We start from the raw sequence: 12,481 nt of genomic DNA, 5'->3' as shown, positions 1-12,481 counted from the left end.
GCAGCTGTAATCCTGTCTCCAGAGGAAAGGTCCCACCTGGAGAGCAGTCTCACCCTGCATGTGTCACTGGTATGCACAGATGCATGGCAGATGTAATTGTTGAGGGCAACAATTTCTTCAGCATGTAAGAAACATTATGTTGTGCCATCCATTGGTGTCTTTTGGGATACTTTTATCTGCTATATTTCAGTTTCAATGTAGATTCATGGACAAGTGTTAGCACATAGAAAAACATTTAAAAAAAAAAAAAAGAGCCCTTCTACTTTCTATTGGTATTCTATTGAGACATCATCAGTACGCTAAAATTAGCATATATCAGCAAATCTGCAACATGTGTGTTTCATTGTCTCCTACTTTAATCTACAAATTTTATTTACTGCTACTAAAACAGCTATTATGGGAAGTGTTTCGTTTTCTAAGAGTAGTGACCACGTGCTTGGGCAAACTCCAGAAATCCTGCTGAAGTCTGCAGTGAAGGAGAGAAAAAGCATCCAATAGCAACCCAGAAAACAGTAATAGAGAGAGAAATCGCCTCCTCAGCTGTGGCTAAGATGCCTGTTACATATTGCTCTTGTAGAAGCAGATAGTTGATCATCAACTAGAGAAATTAAATTTTCCTTTTTTTTTTTTTTTTTTTTTTTTTTAAAAAAAAAAAATTTGTAATCAATTAGAGAAATTAAATTTTCCTTTTTTTTTTTTTTTTTTTTTTTTTAAATAAGAAAGAATTTTCCAGCGGGCAACTATCAGACCAAGTGATTAGCAATACTTACTCTTGCTTTTTCAAGTAAGCTTGGACATATTGATCTTTTTATATGTGTAATTCCCTAAAATCCCGATGGAAATACTTCCCCTAGCTGTTGTTTTTTAAAGGAAAGCTCACAGGATTTGCAGATTTTTATTAAAAAAAAAGTCATCAGATAGTATTGTGATTTAAATGGATTAAAAAAAAATTCTAAACTGACCTGGAAAGAACTTTGGATGGTTTTAATCAGGTCTAATAATATAAAGGAGAGGGGAAGTACAAGATGCTTTAATTCAGCCACAGAAATGGCTTTCTTATTAGATTTTGAATGATTAAAAGTCCATTGGAATAAAAAATCACGAAATGGAACATAAAGCAAGCTGAAAGTACTTTGAATAAGAAGAAATTCAGATCCATCTGTGATAAAAGAGAATGGAATAATAATCCCATGTTATCAGCCTCCTCAAACAAGGATTTTAAAAGAGTTTAGAGAAAGAAGATGTAAAAAAAAATCAGGAAAAAAATATATTTTATTTTATTGCACTGTGCGGTAACATGTAAGAAAATAAAAAGAAAGAAATGGGCCAAAAGGCATGTTCATATAATCCTGAGTTAGCAGACAGGAGATCAAATTTACACCTGAGGAATATGCTTTTCTGATAACAGTAAAAAAGTGCATTGTGAAATAGCATGAATATTAAGCATGGCAAGATAAAAACATGTCTCATTTCTGAGCACAAAAATAACATTATTTAATTTCCTCTGAGGTGTGTAATAAATGTGCCTTTTATTCAGTATTTTGAAAGAAAAATGAATAATATTATACTTCTCTGTAGTATAGTTCTGCAATTCAATGGGGGATGAAATGTCATGATTTAATAAATAGGATAAGGATTAGTAAAATAATCTAATCACTGCTCTTTCTTATATTCAGTCATCACTAAGGATGGAAAAGAGCAGGAGAGGAAGATTAATTTTAGGCTTTATGCCAATATGGGTCAGTAACCCAAAGCTTTCCTGTTTTTTGTGTGTGCTAACATGCTTCAGTACGGAGAAGATCACTGAAAATGAGAGTGATTATAAATGCAGCCTACGCTTCCTGTAGAAAACAGCAGCAGGAGTGCACTTCTCCTTTCAGGTGGCAGCTGGGCATGGTCAGGCCTGCTCTGCTTCCAAGAAAGAACACAGGGAGCGCATGCATACAAGTTTGGCCTTGGTTGCTCTGTCTGGACTTAGCCATTTTTAGGGTAGCTCTGAGGTTACCCAACAGATACCTTCAAAAAACTCATGATGCATGTGTTCCTGTGTGTTCGGAAGCTGAGGGGAGGCCTCATGGTGGCCTACAGCTTCAAAACAAAGGAGGTGGTGGGGCAGGAAGTGATCTTTGTTTTCTGGTGCCTGAGGAAATGACATGGAGCTGCATCAGAGAGGGCCAGGTTGGGTATTAAGAAAAGGTTCTTCCCCAAGGGGGTGGTGAAGCCCTAGAAGAGGCTCCTCCCCAGGGATTCTTGCAGAATTCAAGAAGTGTTTGGACAATACTCTCAGAAATATGGTTTAATTTTGGTGGTGCTCTGAGGATGAGGAGTTGGATTTGATGATCCTTGTGAGTCTCTTCCAACTTGGGATATTCTATGATTGTGTGATTTTATTAAACTGCCCTTACTGTCCCAATTCCTTCAGAGCAATGTCATGCAACCATGGCTGAATAGAAGAGAAATATGAACTTGGATTAGTTTTAAAATCAAAACCTCAGGTTTTTCCTAGGTTTCTGGAGTCCACCAGTGTAGGTACAGCACTCCCAATGAGTCCCATGTCCTCGAAGACCCATAAGCCAGTAAGTATAAGGTACATTAAGCAGATCTGTATAAGGCTCTGTCTTATTGTATATTTTTTCAGAGGAACATGTTGTCTGAACGCCTACACTGCTATTTCAGGCGCTAGGCATGTTGAATTAATTACAAGCATTTGATGGTACCCATGTGAGTTGGTGATTTCAGCAGCCACATATGATACCTTCTGCTTTCACACAGTAGAGAGACACAGCCTCAGCCTGAACTCCGTTTCTCAGCAGTTTTGACCTCCCTGGTGCTACACCTGTCTTGTACCAACATATCCAAATGGAGAATCAGATATATAATCTGCCGTGGTTCTCTCATGTGAACTGTCATTTACAGATGGCATTTTTCCTTTTTAAAATATATGTCTGTAGCTGGTCTTTTTTTTTTTTTTTTAAACTTCTTGTTTTGAGGTTTCAATCAGTTATTCATTCTGCAGCCTCAGGTTGCCATGAAGTCTGAAAGTCTCTGCACAGTCCAGATGCACATTTTCAGCTCTATGATGCTGCTTATTTAGCCTCTGGCTAAAAGAGTAAAGGCTTCTTCTGGGTTCACTTCAGTCCTTACAAAGCAATTGTACAACACGGTAACATTTTGTCTCTGTCACTGTGTCAGTGATGACAGGGACTTATGAGGCCAGAGTGTTGAGTCATAAAAGACATCTAAGAGCACATCTGACCCCAGGTCTAGGAGAGCCGCTAGACTGGACACGGAAAAGAGTTCAAGGTTGAACATTCTGGTTAAAAGTCTTTGAGATTACAAATTCCCTAAAGTTTAGGGTAGAGGTGGTTTCTTTCTGAAGCAATATCTATGGTTCGTCGAGGCAGAGTTCTGGCTGTATGATTTCAGTACAGGGTCAGAAAACGGAATTGTTTATTACTCATATGTGTTGTTACTCCTTACTTTTCATCAAAATCAGGAACAGGTGTGTGTAAAGTAAGCCTGTTTAATCTGCCATACTTATTAAATAAAGGTTTCTGGATGGAACAATGGTAATGTTTACTAAAACAGCAAAGACCTGTGTTGCACTGCTGAGTAGAATCTGTGGTCATGTGACATACGCAACCAAGGACAGTGAAGGTTCTCATAGCAAATCCTGAAGCAACAAGATATGAGGCAGTTTGGGGAGCGGGATGGGGGGAAGCAATAGGCAAAAATAGAAGTAAAATGAACATGATTCTGCTGACTCCATTGCCTGCAGCAGAGAGCTGTAAACCCAGGGCATCCCTGACTGTTGATGCACAAGGAAAGACAGTTCCTGTTAGTACGGGTGGGAGGACAGAACAGACCTAACCAGAGGTCAGGTTTTCCTGTCAAACTGAACACACTTTGCAGGCTTCTCTGTTCTTTTCCTCCCCACCACCAATTTCCCCTCCAACTCTCCAACACAGCTTTGTCATCATTATACTCTTTCCTTAACAAGAAACTGAGTAAGGCTCCAGCTCCTCATCTCCAGGGTGTCAAAGTTCAGCTTAGCCCTCACTGCTTGAGAACCTTTAGGCCATTCTGAAGTTCATATGTGTGATATTTAAAAGCCCCAGCAATCATCTGATGCTATCAGAGCACATGCAGATGAGTTGCCTCCCTGAGGCAACACAAGACAATGTTTGCTGAGTCTTAAAAGCTGTTTATCATGAAAACAGAACTGCTCCATGGAAATCTGGTACCGCACCTTGCATCACATGAACACTATGTCAGAGTTTCTGCTTTTTTCCTGTTTAATCTGCTGTACTTATAAATCATGTAGTGAATAAAGGTTCTTAGAAGAAATGATGGCAATATTTACTGCAACAGCAAAGATCTGTGTTGTACTGCCTGGGCAGAATCTGTGGTCATGTGAGATATAAACCTCAGGAAGGTGAACTTTGTCATAAAGACAACAGTATTAATTAAGGATTGATCTTCCTTCTATATAGTGATGTTTAGGAGGACTGAAAGTCATTTCTATAAACTTAAAAATAAATCTTTGTTCTAGTCAGATACAATCAGTGAGAACATCTGAATTGGTGAAGTTATTCAAGAGATCTGCTTCACGTGAATTTTGGGTTCAAAATCAAACTGGAAAAATTTTGCATAATAATTTGTGCTGTTGCTGGGCTTCCCTTGGTGAGGTTACCATAGAAATAAAAAATATGATGCCAGCTCCTCTCTCTACTCCTACCTAATTCATAGACATTTCAGGCTCCACATTTGAGGAATTTTACTGCTCCTTCTTCACCAGTTCATGGAAGGGAGTTGCATCTTGCCTTCACTCCACCTTAATACTATGTGTAGCCATTAGAAACCCTGAGAAGGGAAAGAATGAGAGTTTTCTTCTGTATTATCAGGAGATGGAAAGTTTCTCACATTCCCTTCTGAGGCACAGGTCCTCCCAGTCCTTGTGTACCGAGAGACAGATGCAACTCCTAGAATGTGCAACACGTAGTGAATAACGGCTGAAAAAAGGACATCCTTCTCCAGGTTTCACCTGAAGAGTGTTATTTCTGCAACAGTTCAGCTGGTTTCAAGCACCTGGTTTTTCACAAAAACTGCTAAGAATGCATATCTTCTTTCTTTTTAGATGAGTCATTCAGGACAGTTGCCCATGGTCCTTGCTGGGGGCTGGTGAGAAAGGAATCGTGCAAGACAACATTAGGAACAACTGAAAATTTTCCATCAGCCTAGTAGGCAGAGAGTACTTCTCATCCTGGGATCTGTTTGAGAGCTCTAGAGCCTAATGTAACTGTAACATAGACCTATTTCTTTCAGAATGGGCAGAACTATAGGCCCAGATTGCAGTAGAACAGTTCGAGAAAACAACTCACCAGTCTGAAGTGAGTTCCTGTACTTACCTACACGTGCTGGGGAACCCTTCTAATGATCCAGTCATGTGGATTTCCCTTCTGCATAACTTGTTTTCCTTGTGAGTCTCCAGCCTAAAACAATAGAGGAGTTTCCAACAATAAGGGAATTTTCAGCACTCCAGGATTAGTCATTTCCTATTACTCAAAGTAAGAAAATGTAAAAGTTCCAATTCAGTCTCTGTCTGGTGGTCTAGCCAACATTTATGTATCTGTTTTTGTAAAGAACTGAACTTCAGAACAGCAGGGGTGTTGCTTCTTTATGAAATTAACCTTGTATTTTATAACAGCTGTTCAAAATGTTATTGAAACGGCTTTCAGCATAACATAATTTGCAGTGGACATTAATGTTTCCATGGTTACAGGATGCTGCCCTGTTTTTGTTTTGTTTTACTTGATATTAAAGGAAAACCTTTCGAACAGTTGCAGTGTTAAGTGTTATATTGTAACTATCATTGCTACACATCTATATGAAGAAGTAAGAGTACTGCTCCAAAGACTATATTGACTGTAGCTATGGGTATGTAAGCACATATTTAGCAACTAAATTTTACTAATACCAATGATTATATTAAGTTGTATCTCAGAGTTGAGGGCATTTTATCATAATTTCAAAATACAGTTTCATTATCTTCTTTAAAAAATATATACTCACAGTATTTTATCATATTATTTCATGAAATATCAGGAAAAGTATTCTGTTTTCATATCACAGAGTTCATTTGGTCAAACCTTCTGTTCAAAGCAGGGTTCACATCATTAGATCAAGTTGCTTTGGATTTTTCCAGATGAGTTTTGTGTATCTCCAGCAGTGGATATCATGCAGCAACTATGGCATAGCATGGAGAATAACTGTTTCACTTTTCTGTGTGCCTGTCTTTATAATGATACCCAATGCAGCCATCCATTTCCTGGTGCCCTTCAGGGGTCCATATTGAGACTGGTGCTGTTTAATAACTATTATGACATAGGCAGTGGGAGAGAACACACCCTCAGCAAGTTTACAGATGACAACAGGCAAAGTTATGTAGTCAAAACACTGGAGGAGTATAATCCAAAGGAATCTGGACAGGCTTGAGAGGTGGGCTCACTTGAACCTCATGAAATCTAAGGAGGCCAATTGCAAGGTGCTTCACCTGGGTTGGATCAGTCCTAGATATCAGTACAGACTGGGGAATTAATGGATTGTGAGCAGCCCTGAGGATAAGAATTTGGGAATACCTTCAGTGATCAAAAAATAGGACATGAGCAAGCAGCATATATTTGCAACCCAGAAATCCAGCCATATCCTGAGCTGCATCAGAAAAAAAAAAAAAAAAGCGTGGCCAGCAGCTCAGGGAGATTGTTGTCTCTGCTCTGCCCTCATGAGGCTCCAGCTGGAGCAGGGTTCAGCTCTGGTGCACCCAGCACAAGAAAGACATAGAGCTGTTGGATTGGGTCCAGAGAAAGGCCATGAGGATGATCAGGGGGCTGGAGCACCTTTCCTATGAAGACAGGCTTAGAGAGATGAGGTATTTTAGCCTGGACAAGGCTTCACAGAGATGTTATTGAAACACTCTAATACTTAAAGGGGCCTTATAAGAAAGATGAGGAGATTTTTTATTAGGGCCTGTAGGGATAGGACTAAGAGTAAGGGTTTAAAACTAAAAGAGAGTAGTAGTGGAATACATGTTAAAAACAAATTCTTTACTCAAGGTGGTAAGGCACTGGCACAGGCTGTCCAGAGATGCTGTGGATGTCCCACCCCTGAAGGTGTTCACGACCAGTTTGGATGAGGCCTGGTCTGGTGGGTGGTATCACTGCCCATGGCAGGGGGTTGGCACTGAGTGATTTTTAAGGTCCTTTCCAACCCTGGCCATTCTATGATTCTGTGATTTCTGAAAACAGCAGCAGATGTTAGCAGGAAATATTATGCTTTAAAAATATCCTTCTGCCATTTTGAACACCATAGCACTGCTTTTATGTCCTCTGTTCATTAATTCCTTCAGATAACATTCTGTTCCGTTGTAAGCAATGGGGATTTTGCATCTAATTCCCATAGTTCCCTTTTAATCATCTTCTCTGCCTGCAATATCTCTAAGAATATGAAAGGGTTTTTTTGTTGTTGTTTGTTTTTTTGGCAACATTTTCTGGAGAGCGCCTTATTAAAATTAATCCCTATCTCAATGTACCCAAGTTATACCTTCATTTTGTTCAGTTCAATCTTAAGGCGTGCTTTTCCTTTGTTCTGTTTTGATGAAGACAAGCCAAGCACTTTCCCATCAAATTGTTTATCTACAGTTTCTTCAGGAAATGTTTGGTTCAGTGTTCTAATTATTAATTAATAATACTGAAAGAAAAATATTCCTTCTTTTGAAAACCTTAACCAATTTTTGTCCACTAATTTTAGAATCTGTTTTCCTAAACTAAGCTTTGTAAACTTCAAGTTATAGAAAATTGTTAAAAAAAAAAAGGCAAACCTTTTTCTGAGACTGCAGAAACATAAGCAGTCCTTATGACCACAGAAGTCATGAGGTGAATGAGGATTGGCATGTTACTGCTTGCCTGGTCACTCTTTCCTACACAGTATGTCAAAACAATATAAGAATAGCTGATTCAGGGCAGTCTGAAAAAGAAACTTTTCCTATATCACATGATTCCCGTAAAGCACATGTCACAGGAACAAATGTTATTTCATAGTTCTGAGTGGTCCTTGTTCTTTAATCAGATGATACCAATGAACCAAAATAGCTCATGTGTTTTCTTTCTTATGATTAATGCATATTTTGTAAGGAGCCGTAAATGACTGCAGATATGGAAAGTAACTAAATGCAACAAATGAAGTGGATTGCCGAAGCTTAGAAGTTGTCCAGTGTTAATACTTAAACCAATTTGCTTCTAACTTCTGATGTAAGCATAGTGTAAACCATTACAATAAGAATTACTTTACCAAACTATTATTTAATATTGTTATTTTTAATATTGTTATTTCCTTGGTGTTTCCTATCATAAAGCAGGTAATTGTATATGGGTTGATTAATTAATATATATATATATATGCAGGAATCACTACCGCAAAAAAATTACAAGATGATTTAAGGTTAGAAATGCCAAAAATTAATATGAAAACAAGGTAGTCCTAGAAAGGCTTCCCCAAATTTTAATTTTTCAGTTATGAAATAAGATTTCACTAATTATCACAAATGGGTAGATTTCTCAGATTCATGGACAAAATAAAGCCAAATTCAATTTCTGATAGTTTAGAAAAACTAGACAAAACTTCTTAACATAAATGTAGTTAATATATGAGAAGAAGACTAGTTAATGCAAAAAAAGACAGAAAGCTATATCCAAGACAATGAGCTTCTTTCCAGAATGAGAATTGCCTTTGGGATATTTGCTTTTGCAATACTTGCAGTAAGAATCAATTCCTAATTTGATATTAGGTGCTTTTACATTAGAAATTATAAATACTACTTAATACTTATACTTCACATACAACATAGCAATGTATATAAAAATGTAGCCATATATAGAAACATGAATAAAAATTCAACTAAAATTTTCACTATTTCATCCTACTGGACAAGATTTTCCAAATATTTTTTTCTCCTGGAATAGCCAGTGAAAACACATAAAATCTCAGTTACTTCATTTTTCTTGCATATGTCAAACTTAATCATTTAAGTAAACTACTGAAAAGTATGAGTGCTGATTTAATGTTACATTTCAGATTTCTAAAGAAGCCACAAAACCAAATATTTCCCACTGAAGACAAAGGAGATTCCTAGCATTGCATTCATCTAATCTGATGCATCTCATCAAAGACGTCTTTCTAAGCACTCTGTAAGTTCAACAGAAATTATGATCATTTTCTGAGTTTCATCTGAAGACAAATAAGAAAACTTGATAAAGATTCTTACCTTCTAGCAGTATTGACTATAATGAGGTGAATAGGCAGTTGACGCAAGGAGAGATGATTGGATAATCAAAATATTTTTCTATGAGGGTGGCATATTTGTTCTCATTTCTTATGATTCTGTACTTCCAAGAAGATAGAAAAGTTGGCGAAAGACAGAACAAAAAGTTAAAAATAAATGTGGGGTTTTAAAAATGTTTTTTCATATAAACAAAATACTGTACATCAAGAGCAGTTGGATTTTTACAGCTTCTTGTTTAGAAAACTAGAATAGACTACCCCTGAGTAATTGTCCTTCCAAAGTTATGACAATAAAACTTCATAGTGCCATTCACTGTCACGTAGTATATAGATACTTCCACACAATTTAAAGCAACGCTAAAATCTTTCTCTTCCCACACTGAAAACTTACATGAATCCTCCCCCAGTTCATGCTTGTTTAGAACACATTTTTATAGCAAAGTTGTAAACTCAATAACATGCAGTGATTTATCTTGGGAATACAGATCCAAGAGTAACTGCAATGAAAGCAATATGGCAGGAAAAGATCTGGACCATCTGGGTGAAAATATGTGGCTTTGAAAAATGTTTAGAAGAAAATGAAAATTGGCATATATCTGGAAGTGAAGAGTTCTGAATTCAACTCAGAATTTTGTCACTCACTAACTCACTGAGTTTTGTCATGACACTAGTAGTTGATTTTCAGAATCACATAGTGTCCACATCTTCTTTATAGTCAGATCACTGTAGGAAATTGGGCTAAAACTTGGTTCTCCATCTGGAAATGATGTGCAATCAACAGCTATTTAACAACTGTGGAACAAGAACTAATGGGTTCTTTAGTTATCTTTGCCTCACAGAAGTCATTTAGAGAAACTGTTAAATTAGCAAAACCATTGCAGAGCGACTTCCCTCTCTCAGCTATGCTCTTCCTGATCATGATATGAACATAATGATGACAGTAATAACCCCCTGCCTGAAATGCAGGAGCCCTTGTCACATGCAATATTCAGTTAATTATATCTAAAAAAATGTTGTTGTATTTTTCTTTATCTATGAATAACAGGGATTGCCCAGAAGGTACCTGAAAAGGTAATAGAGGACAGAAACATGGGATCCCACATGTGATTGGAAAGAGAGGCCTCTGCTTTCCATTCTTGCATTTTTATTTGTTCATTAAGAAATAACCATGAGCTAAAACACTTCATGGCAGCAATTCACGTGCTGGTAATATCAGCTCACATAGTTTATCCATTCAGCACAGCACAGTTGGCATGCTTTCACATCACCCCTGAATCTGCCTTCATATGTCTATTTTCAGTTGTATTTTCCTGCCATTTAATTTCTTCACATATTTTCTACAAAAAGCAGCAATTTTACAGTAGGATTTTTTTTTTATTACCAAAAGAAAGGTGTCCATCTGCCCACAGTTTCTTCAGATCCCTGTAAGCACTGAGTTGCTTCAGTTCTGATGTAAGCTTTCAGAGCTGAGGGAGGGACTGCCTGGGTTAAAATAAAAGTTTCATCAAAACAAAACAAAACAAAACAAAAACATTATACTGGAAATAGGAAGCACTATAGAAAGCTGGTATGCTTTAGAAATTATGGTAGTTTCATTGGAAGGGACTTTTAAAGATAATCAGGTCCTTCTGCCTCAGTGCTAATGAGGGCATTATCCAAATGTCTCTTGAATACTGACAGGCCTGGAGCAGTTTTTGTCCATCCTCTGGGTAAAGAAATTTTCCCTGATGTCCAGTTGGAACATCCTCTGGTCCAGCTTTGTGCTTTCCCTCCTCAGGGAGCTGCAGGCAGCAAGGAGGTTGTTTCTTTTCCTGCTTTTCTCCAGACCAGACAACCCAATTGTTCTCAACCTCTCTGCACAGCCCTTTTACCAGCTTTGTTGCACTCCTCTGGATGCTTTCAAATAACTTAATATCCTTCTTATACTGTGGAGATCAGAACAATACATAATATTCAAGATAAGACCACACCAACACTAAATATAGTGATATAATCACCTCTTTTTACCAGCTGGATATACTGTATTTACTGCACCAACTACATGGTTTGCCCTGTTGGCTGCCAGGGCTCACTGCTGTCTCAGTCTGCTATCACCAGCACCCCCAGGTCCCTTTCTGCTCAGCGGTTCTCCTGCCTTTCGTCTCCTAGTCTGTGCCTCTGTCTGATATTGTTCTGTCCCAGGTGCAGCACCTGACATTTATTGTTGTTGAATTTTGTGCCATTGCTGATTGTCCAGTGCTCCACTCTACCTAGATCCCTCTGCAAGGCCTCATCTAATATAGCTTAAGGAAGATTATTTATTTTGAAATATTAAAGAACCTTTCACTTAAATCAAAATAGTCAAAAGACATTGCCATATCCAAGAGCTGCTTGTCTCATGAGGTGTCAGAAAAGTACCCTGCACAAAATCAGTTCCCCAGACCATGAACAACACAAAATTGGGGAAAAGCTAGAGCTGTTGCTTCCTCATCCTCTTCTCTAGTATTATGCAGAACTACTGACTTGCACGGGATGAGAAATCCACTGTAAGGATGATATGTGGTAACTGTATCTGAATCCATCTCAGATGCATGCGGAATGTAAAGAATAAACTGTCATCCTTGATAAAGAAAATTAAATCCCACCCTTATCTATGGCAGATTTTAATATTCTAGGAGGTCCTAACACTTAACACATATCTCTGAAACATTATGTCTCAGCAGAAAGTCAAAGGGTTTGTGTTATTGAAGAAAGGTAGGAGAAAATAGAAATTTTTTAAGAAGGAAATCTAAAGAACATTCATGAGGCCTTTTTTAAGTTTTGGGTACCAGTGAAAAATGAGCAGAATTTCACATCCCAGATAGAAAAATCTAATCTGTGGGAGCAACTTGCTCCAAATATCTAAACCTCTCTGAAAATAATAAGTATGAAGCTATACTCAGGTTTTATTGAGCAACAAACTGTTACAAACAACGATATCTTCTTTCCTGCTTCTGCTCCACACGGGAAAACAAAACCCAAAGTATTACTTAAATATATGTAGGCTCACACAGCTCCCAAAACAGCAAAAGTGGAGGAGACATTGTACACAGTTGAGCATGCAGCAAAGGTATGAGAAGGGTGGAAAAAGATTTAAAAGAGGGAAAAGAAATAAGAGGGCCTCCTT

At 37.8% G+C, this 12,481-nt stretch overlaps 1 long non-coding RNA gene across 1 annotated transcript; it reads right to left on the bottom strand.

Moving 5' to 3' along the window:
- Positions 2,928–6,360, bottom strand: LOC110395200. The gene is made up of 3 exons (XR_002436253.1): positions 6,073–6,360; positions 5,409–5,492; positions 2,928–5,178 (listed from the first exon to the last, which is right to left on the bottom strand). It is a non-coding gene; the product is annotated as an uncharacterized LOC110395200 (long non-coding RNA).

The sequence above is a fragment of the Numida meleagris genome, chromosome 2, assembly GCF_002078875.1.
Source record: "Numida meleagris isolate 19003 breed g44 Domestic line chromosome 2, NumMel1.0, whole genome shotgun sequence".
NCBI lineage: Eukaryota > Metazoa > Chordata > Aves > Galliformes > Numididae > Numida > Numida meleagris.
This window is presented reverse-complemented; position numbering and strand designations above follow the sequence as displayed.